Source organism: Syngnathoides biaculeatus, chromosome 11 (genome assembly GCF_019802595.1).
Source record: "Syngnathoides biaculeatus isolate LvHL_M chromosome 11, ASM1980259v1, whole genome shotgun sequence".
NCBI classification, from domain to species: Eukaryota; Metazoa; Chordata; class Actinopteri; order Syngnathiformes; family Syngnathidae; genus Syngnathoides; species Syngnathoides biaculeatus.
The window spans coordinates 17,441,018-17,451,293 of NC_084650.1; the positions used below are offsets into that span (position 1 = coordinate 17,441,018).

At 44.2% G+C, this 10,276-nt stretch overlaps 1 protein-coding gene across 1 annotated transcript in view; it reads right to left on the minus strand.

The window, feature by feature from the left end:
* Window positions 1-9,313: 9,313 nt before the first annotated feature.
* ubl3b (ubiquitin-like 3b) overlaps window positions 9,314-10,276 on the minus strand; it is a 12,487-nt gene continuing 11,524 nt past the window's right edge. The window contains exon 6 of the mRNA XM_061835767.1: window positions 9,314-10,276. This exon is cut by the window's right edge and continues 358 nt beyond it. The gene's annotated coding sequence lies outside the window, so the exon portion shown is untranslated.

Sequence of the window (10,276 nt, forward strand, 5' to 3'; positions counted from 1 at the left end):
ATAAGTGGCTAAGAAAATGGATGGATGGATGGATGCAGCGCGATGAGGGGACTCTTTGCATGACTCCCAAGTTATGGCACGTGGACCCCAGTTGGAGAACCAGAACTCGATTCGAACGATATCCGTGCAGTTGAGTTGATTCGGCACAAAATACGGGAACGGACAACGAATGTCTGAAGACGAGAGCGAGCGAGGCGAGCCGGGCAGCCAAATCTGGACTCCACCTGACCTTTCTTGTTGCTGTTTCAGTACTGGAGCTGCTGGTGCGAGGCCAGAAGAGGCACACACACACACTGATGTGTCTAACTAGCTCATATTCTACTAATAGTGCTCGAAATCCATTTCTTAATAGGACTCCTTTCGTGACACAATTATGATGACGAGGGTTACCTTCCGGAAAACCCCTGCACTAAATTAAAACCACATAAGGCTGACAAATGATTTATTATATTTCTATAGCTATTAACGAGTTTCAAATAGACAGTTCTAATCTGTGCTGCTGGAATGTTATTTGTCCACTACATGCCACTTATCCATGCCTTGCTTGAGTGATGTAAACAACAACAGCCCGTGCGGATGTGGTGTGAACTGGTATTTTCATGGGTGAACCCTTAGCACCCTTCCTCACTCTGTCAATCCTGGCTATGTAGTCGGCAAAAAAATATTATGAGTAACCAGAATTCCTCATGTTGGTTGTAAACTACATTATAGTTAGCTAAACGTTGCTCTTTATTCGCATTTGTTCCTGTTAGTATTGTTATGAGTGTGTGCATTAGCTATTTTTTGGGCCATGGTTGTTTTTTGTGAATTTATTTCATAAAACTCTGACTTTAGCATGAGTTTTACACTGCTACTTTTTCCGGTAATGTCCTTTGCACCATCAAGCAATTTGGTGATAACACAAAGGTATAAGTTGAATCCAGTCCGTAAGATTTCAAGAGCCCAAGAGACCTGTGAGACACTGGCTGTCACATTGAAATAATTTCGCTTACAAAACTGAGATATGCAAATGAGTAACTGCACGACACGTGGGGGGGGGGGGCGTGATGCACTGAATCCTCAAAAAACGAACCACAATATAGTGAGGGATTACTGGATCGAGCTCCACTTCTGTCCTGGGCCTAACCTCCATGTATACCCTTTCCAATATCTTCATTGTGTGGCTCATAACTTTATTCCTCTACAGTTCCCGCAGCTCTGCACATCCAACTTTTTAAAGAAATGGACACCAGTACATCTTCTGGACCGCTAGAATTCTGTTGAACAAGTTGGTCTACAACCACCTCTCCAAAATGTTCCCATACCTCCACAGGTATTGTCATCGGGGCCAACTTCCTTTCTATTTATCATCCTCTTTAGCGCCTTTCTCACTTTCGCCCTGAGTAAATACTAATGTCACATTTCCATCTCTATCCTTAATCAGCCTAACCTGCTGCAAGCACATCCTTCCCATCGCTATCGATCTCTCTGGCCAACCCGGAGCGATCCTTTTCTCCTTCTTTCGTGTCCAACCTGGTCTGCATGTCATCTTATGCCTCTCGTTTAGTCTTTGACTTTTGACCTTTGCCTTACGTCGCATCACAATGCACTTCCTTCTCCTCTCCGTGTCCTACTTCTTCATAGCGAACCTCAAGTACTCTCCTGGCTGTCTCTCTGATCACTAGTTCCACCCTTTTTGCAGTCTAGCAGTATCTTTCCCTCCAAGTTCCTTTCCTGGATGCCAAACTTACGCATCACTTTTTCATTCCTCTTTTACTCCTCGGCACTTTAGAACGAGGCCGCGATGTGTGAAGACGAATCGACTTGGACTGGGTCACGGTGTGGCGTCACTGAGCAATAATCACACACAACGTGAACACCGGTGAGCTTTCGCACTTGAATGACGGGAGCAGGTGTCGGAGCGCAAAAACGCTGGGAAAGGCCCGAATGTCACTCGTGCTCGGAGGCCACAACGTTCGCCAAACACGCGCGGAATCATCATCATCATCATCATCTTCGTCATCATCGTCATGTGAAGCGGGAGGAAGCCACATATGTGCAAGTCATAAAAATGTCTTTTGTGTGGCGGCGGTCAAGAAAGTCCGTTTGAGTTTATGCGGGGGCCCCGATTGGTGAAATAAGTACCTTCGCTTTTGTGCGACATTTGGAATTCATTTAGAAGAATCTCGATGTTTATTTCAACATATTGCATCATAGCATATGATGAAATAATGTTGTTTTTGATTCCGAGGAGGATGCGTATACTTGCCGGTAAAAATTGTTACGTCTATCAACAATGGTTGCAAAATAGATCAAATAAAATAATAATAATCCATCCATTTTCTTTGCCGCTTATCCTCACGAGGGTTGGGGAGAGTGCCAGAGCCTATCCAAGCTGTCAACAAGCAGGAGGCGCTGTACACCCTGAACTGGTCGCCAGCCAATCGCAGAGCACATAGAGACGAACAGTTGCACTCACAATCACACCAAGGGGCAATTTAGAGGGTCCAATTAATTTTGCATGTTTTTGGGATGTGGGAGGAAACCGGAGTGCCCGGAGGAAACCCACGCAGGCACGGGGAGAACATGCAAACTCCACACAGGCGGGTCCGGGATCGAACCCGAGACCTCAGAACTGTGAGGCCAACGCTTTTACCAACTACTCCACTGTGCCACAGATCATAATTATAATAATAATAATCTCCCCATACATTTTATTCTGAGAGTGGGAAGAAAGGTTTCATTACGCGATCATCAACTCAAACGGCAAAAAGAGAAAAGAAAAACTTCCAAAATTCTTTCCTATGATTTGTAAATGTTTGCGAGGGGACAGGCTACTTCCTGGTTCACAGCCAATGATGTCATGTAAGATGGCCCACGGAATACTTCTGTCAAGTGGTGGACAAAAGACAAAAAATAATGATAATAATAATATACTCGTCGCTATTTTCATTTTGGTTAGGATTTCTTAAGGATGGGAGCAATAAACAGCTTTGGACTCACCAATTTTCTTCCTGGAAGAGTTTTTCTAAATTCCTCGTTTTACTGCGGACGCAGGCGAGTACGGAGCGGCTTCTTCTTCCTGCTGCCTTTCGACAGGACGGCACAAAGCAAAGACGAAGCAGCTGCCCGTCAAGTGATGCTGCCAAAAAAATGATGTGCATAAGCGCACAAAATCCTTTGCTGATCGCCATAGCAAATTTTTTTTAATGGGATCAAGGTGGACATAAACGGTTTTAAGTTTTCTGCGGTGCACTTTCTGCCTTTTCATCACTTTTTGAGTGCGTGTGCGCTCCTTACACGCTTCTATTCTTTTATGAAATCAAGTTAGTCGTGCGAGTGTGTTTACTTTAGAGACTCTAGAAAACTGGTGTCAAACTCAAGCCCCGGGGGCCAGATCCGGCCCGCCGCACGATTTTATGTGGCCCGCGGAGGCACATCATGTGTATCAAATCTGTACCAAAATTTCAAGTTGTCCTATCATAAATGGTGACGAGAAATTACGAGCATTTTTACCGAATAACAATAGTCGGAAAAACCCATGACCCTCGATTTCTGATTCCAAAACTAATTCATAAATTTCATGTGTAAATATGATGAGGCGGTTAAAGATTTTTTTTTATGGTCCGGAAAAAATTAATTTGACACCCCTGCTCTAGAAAAACAAAGAGCTTTCTCATACAGTTCTTAAATTGTGACTGCTCAAATTTGGATATTTCAGCTCGCTTCTAACTTGGGAAAATACCTCGCGGAAGGCTTTCGATGTTGGTGGTGTCGCATGGGGCGGGTTATAAAGTAATAGTACTCTTACTTAAGTAAAATATTTGACTACTCTAGCTACTTCTGCTCAGTTTTAGAGGTAAACTTCAACTGGGAGTGCCAGTCACTGTCATTTGACAGGCGCGTATGCGCCCGTGCGCCATCGCACTCACAAATCTGCAAATCGAGCACGAAAAATCACACGCGTAAAATTTGTTACGAGTAGAAATACATAGATATTGAAAGACGTTGCTTATTTTGTGTAGTCTTGATCAGTCTTCCCTCTAAGCTACACCACTGCGCAATTGCAAACTTGTCGCGCACTCTCAGCGCACATGAAAACCGATCCAACGCAGTGAACTACAGCCCGATGTCTTTTTTTTTTTTTAAACAGGAAGCACACGGTCTCTGCTCGACCTACGTCTACTTCCTAGTTTACCTGACACCGCCCCCCCTCTGCTCTTAAAGGGGTACGCTCATAATTACAAACAGAACACACACACAAATCTTTATATCTGCGGGCATGACTGACCACACCCCTACATTTTTCAAATGTGAGTGACTGGAGTGCCCCCCCCCCATCCAAAACAAAATGCCAGTGAAAGCCTTTTCATATTGCAGTCGACTTGGTTTTCACGGTGTTCTCCGTGAAGCGTGGCGCAAGGACAACGACGGCCTGGTGTGCCCACATTTGGCACTGGTTGCTAAGATACTGTACAGCGAATAGTCTGTGCCTTTTTTTTTTTTTTTTAATCACATCCCATCTTTCGGCTTGTGTTCCAAAACTCTTGGACGGTAACAATACGCTCAATCCATCCATTATCTTTTGCCGCTTATCCTCACGAGGGTCGCAGGAGCGCCGAAGCCTATCCCAGCGGTCAACGGGCAGGAGGCGGGGCACACCCTGAACTGGTTGCCAGCCAATCACAGGGCACGGTTTCCTCCCACATCCCCAAAACATGCAACATGAATTGGACATTGCCCCAAGGTGTATTTTTGAGTGCGGCTGTACGTCTCTATGTGCCTTGCGATTGGATGGCAACCAGTCTAGGGTGTACCCCGCCTCCTGCCCGTTGACAGCTGGTAAAGGCTCCAGCACTTCCGCGACCCTTGTGAGGATAAGCGGCTAAGAAAATGAATAGATGGATGTTCTGAATATGGCGGTATGGTGACGCAGCTGGGTAAGCGTTGGCCTCACAGTTCTGAGGTCTCAGGGTTGAATCCCGGACCCGCCTGTGTGGAGTTTGCGTGTTCTCCCCGTGCCTGCGTGGGTTTTCTCCAGGGGGCCACTCCGGTTTCCTCCCACATCCCAAAAACACGGAACATTAATTGGACGCTCTAAATTGCCCCAAGGTGTGATTTTGAGTGTGGCTGTTTTTCCTCAATGTACCCCGCAGTTGGCTGGCGACCAGTTCAGGGTGTGCCCCGCCCCCTGCCCGTTGACAGCTGGGATAGGCTCCAGCACTCCCTCGTGAGGATAAGCGGCAAAGAAAAGGGATGGATGGATGAAAAACAAGCGATCGCTGCACATCATCTTCGCTACTTGTGAGTTTTGCTTCCAAAGTGAGAAAGTATCACATGATTTATCTCCCGTTGGCCGTTCGTTCGGCGTAAAGCGCTGGAGCAGATGTCGCTGACAAAAACAAGGTCACCGAGGGAAAGGGTTATGCCAATATATACTAAATACTTCCATTTTTTTTTTTATTCTCTTTTTGCGGAAAACAACCCCCCCCCCCTTTCCCCAAATTCAGAAGTCGGAGAAAGCCGCGTGCGTTTCGCGACTAAAAGAAATGTTTTTCCAGAAACGTGTTCCTTTTGTTCCCGCAACACCCCTGCTGGGCTCATTCGGGCCCCGGCATCAGTATGTGTGTTTTCACACCGGCCAGGTCAAAGGTCGCATATCACACATCAGTCACTGACACAGGAATGCGCACACGATGCCGTACAGTGCGTTCGTGCTTGCTAAAGCACAAGATAATTTTTTTTTTTTTTTTTTTTGGAAAGGAACCAACTTTGAAAATGCTAATTGGGAATTTACCCCGCTTGTTGTAGAACTTTTCAAAATTCTGTGTTGAAAGTACCTGGAGGACCTGCGAAATCTTCATCGCGGTAAAGTTTGACAAGTGTCGTAAAACGCTCCGCGGGGGCCGTGCGGAATTATGGCGCCTCAAGCTTGAAAGCTTTTGTGATCTTTTTTTTTTTTTTTTGGGGGGGGGGGGGGGATTGTACCATTTGAATCGACGACAGCGTAATAGATCAGCAATTTCTTCATCGCGTAAAAATGAATGATATATCATGGCAATAATGCCAATTTGAGGAATGCGCTATTTGCTAACTCAATTGCGGCCAAATGCATCCGCTGGACTCCATTTCGCCGTCTGAGGTGTACACCAGCGCGTTTGTGTGTTCACAGCTGCTTTTCATATCTGCCAGATAAGAAAATATTCAGAAGCAGAAGAAAAAAAAAAGAGCAAAAACATCAATCTTAATCCCGTGCAGATTTTTTGTCCCTCCTTCTTTTCCACCCTAAATCTAACACTGCCTGATTATCGTTCTTCCCGGGGCTTTGTCCAAACACAAAAATGTGTCTGGCATGACTAGATTTATGTTTTTTAACGCACTTCTCTCGGTCCCAAGGATTCTTTTGTTGAATATTTGTCCATTCCAAGCATATGAAAATCATCAAGAGGACTATTTTATCATTCTTGCGTTGTATAACCAACCGCGGCTGTGGCCTTGAAGGCATTGTTAGACCTCTAACTGTATAATAAATGCAGATTAAAAAATATATATATATTTATATATGAAAAATCAAGAGAGGATTTTAATGTCTTGAGTGCTGATTTGAATTACCGTAATTTCTCGAGTATAACGCGCACCCCAAAGTTGACCAAAAACAAAACAAAACAAAAAAAAAAACCAACGGGAAATCCCTTCTACCAATATATAATGCGCACCCCTACTTTGCTGCTCCGCATATGCTCAATATATTAGCAATAAGGAATTAGGAATGCACTCTACCATTTTTTTTATGTGCCCATGACGCTCGTATTACATAGTTTGAGGTCACGTTGTTTTTATGCCCACTTGAAGCCAATGTTGCCACATGTGCAGCCAAATCTACAGCAAAAGCATCTGCAACCAATTATGAAAGGCTGTGTACCATGGTGGAAATTGCACCCAAGGATGAATCAGACTTGTGCAAGTCCAAATTCTCATCCTGATATCCTGGCCGATTTCTCATGACTTTTTCTTTCTAAAATGTTCTGCAAAGAATCAGTTTGTTCCAGGTTCCACATGTTTTAAGTTGCATTAATGGCAGGAAAGGTTTTGAAATGACTTTTTTTGGTTTTATTACAGTGGATCAAGCGTTGGTCTTACAGTTCTGATGTCACGGGTTCGAACCCGGACCTGCCTGTGTGGAGTTTGCATGTTCTCCACGTGCCTGTGTGGGTTTTCTTCGGGCACTCGGGCTTAATTGGACACTAAATTGCCACTAGGTGTGATTGTGAGTTCAGCTGTTTGTCTCTGTGTGCCCTGCGATTGGCTGCCAACCTCCTGCCCGTTGACAGCTGGAATAGGCTCCAGCACTTTCATAACTGTTGTGAGGATAAGCGTCAAAAGGAAATGGATGGATGGTTTTATTACATTATTGATAAACATGGATGAGCAGGTGCGTTACCACACCTACGTGTAAAAAGCCAGTCAAGACGTTTTAAAGGCCATTTGACGGAATATCGAACTCCCAAGCGCAACATTCTTAACAGGCCGCGTCCTGATTATTTTCTTGCGGCGAAAATAATTCTGGCGGGCAGCCCGGCAACGCGCTCCACGTCAAGTCGGGGCCCAGAAAACAATTCATCCAATCGCTCCCAGACCAAGTAGCAACACTTTTGGAAAAGGTTCCCTGGGTGGGCCTCTCCGAAACAACATTGGGCTCTCACGTTGAAGTCCTTGAAAAGTCACTCAGAGGACGCGTGGAAAGAAAAGAATTTTTCCTTCGGATCAGCGCAGGTGCACGCGTGAAGACGGAGACAGAAAACATCTGCAAATGCTTTTCCGTTTATGAGGTGACAAAGTTTGGCTGATGAAGTGGTGATGTCTGTGTTCAATGTGCTGCGTTTGTATGAAAGAGCAAAAAAAACAAAATTTATGAAAGGTGCTTTTTTTTTTGTAGCTATTATGGAACGGAGGCGTATCGCCACCTTGAGGAAAAGAAGTAAAAATACATCTTGACAGTTTTGGTGCACATGCGTAAACTAGGGGGTTTATTTTTTACTCACAATACACTACCAAATGAGTTAGCCAACTACAAATTTAGATATGTTACTGTAATTTGCGGCCTACAAAGCGCACCTGATTATAAGCCTCATCCAGTACATTTGTAAAGGAAATATCATCTGGTACATACATACGCCGCAGCTGTGTAAAAGCTGCAAGTGGCTACATTGAACCACGAGATATTTACAAAGAAAGACGGTACACAGAAAGAGTTTTCAAAGTTTTAATACCTTAGCTTAACATAGCAACAACACGGTTGCAGGAACTGGGCTGGTTTAAAAAAAAAAAAAAAAAAAAAAAAAAAAAAAACAACAGTAGCAACACGGTAGCACAGCACTAAAAGGGCCGGTTAAAAAAAAAAAAAAAAAAAAAAAACATACCTAAATCACAGACGCAGCAGTAACACAGCAGCAACGCACTAGTGTGGTGCTAGCGCAGTGCTAACAGGGCCAGTTAAAAAAAACATACTGGTAAAAATCACTGAGACACGGCAGTAACACAGCAGCAACAGGCTAGTGCAGCGCTCTCAGGGCCAGTTAAAAAAAAAAAAATACCAGTAAAAATCACTGAGACACGGCAGCAACACACTAGCACAGCGCTAACAGGGCAGTTTAAAAAAAAAAAAACATAGCAGTAAAAGTCAGACACACGGCAGTAACAATGCACACCAGCACGGCGCTAACTCTAGCGCAGCACTAACAGGGCTAGTTTAAAAAAATAAAATAAAACATACCGGTAAAAGTCACTTCCTCGGCACATATATTCCTCCGGTCTCGCTCTTACCTTTTCTGTACGAGTGCCCCCTTGCGGCCGTTACAAAAAAAATGCACAAATTAGCCTCATCACCGCATAAGCTGCAGGGCTGAAAGCGTGTGGGGAAAAAAAAATTACGGAAATTTATATTTTTGCACAGTGTAAACTTCCGACAAATGTAACTGCAATTAAAATGATTACCTGGCCCTGTGTGGAAAAGTAATAGCCCCCTAAAATTAATAACCGCTTGGGTCATTCCCAGCAGCAACTGGTGAAATCAAGCGTTTTCCGGAACTCTCCAACCAGCATGCTTTGCGGGATCAAAAATCAGAGTCAGGCCCGCATTAGTGCCACAAAGTATTGCTGGGAGCTAGAAAATAACCATTTAAAGTTCATTTGATGATTTTACACAAAATGGGGAAATTATGCAAAAATTTGACAAGGGGGGAAAATACTTTATGGCACTTCAGAAATTTTAACAGATGGATTAAAACAAAGATTCCAACACAGATGAGAGTTTTCAATAAAGACCAATTCACCATTTGCTTCATATGAGAAATTTATTTCAGACAGAATTCATCATTATTATTATTATTATTCACACTTCTATACATTATGCCATTAAATCCGGAGGTCATCGCAATACTTAGAACACCAAAAGTCGGCCATTTTATAGACAACCTAATAAAGTACGTCGTGTATAAAACGGATGACGTTGCGGAGAGACGTGAGGCGGCCGAGCTTTTCTCAAGAATAAAAAGTGGGGGGGGGGCGTTTGCATCATTTAAAGATTTCATTCCTTTATCATACAAGCACTGATAAGAGACCACGTCGCATGTTAGTTTTCTTACATGAATTCATACAGACGGCATAGCGGCGACACCGATAAGACAAAAACAATCACAAAGCAAAAAGACAAAAACAAACAAATTTAAAATTGAATTTTCCCGACGGCGCTCCCGGCGCGACGCTCACCCACCCCCCCCCTCGTTTCGAGCGCCAATCACACGCCACCGACGCGCTCGCGCACGAATACCCGACACACGAAATAAAAATCGATATATTTAAATTTCAATATTCATGATACCATCGGATTCCACGATAAAAAGGCAAACGAGAAGTTCAGACAGCATTCGAATAAACGGGAGGGCGTCGCTCCCCGAAAGAACTTTTCCCTCTCCGACTCGACTGGCCTGCTGCGACACCCCCCCCCCCCCCAACACAGCGTCGTGTTCCCTTTTGAAGCCGGCGTGGCCCTTTTCCCTCCTATTATTTTATTTTCATTTTATTTATACTATCTACCCTTTTCTATTGGTCCGAACAAAGAAACAAACATGGCACAGATGCCACCGGCGCTGAGGCAGAAACGTGGGATGATGATGATGAAGAAGAAGATGGCACAAGTTCTGTTTGCTCCTCTGACGGGAAGAAAATTACATACATGATGGAGGAAGAGGAGGAAGGAGGAGGAGCAGCACACACTTGCCAATATAAGTCCATTAAG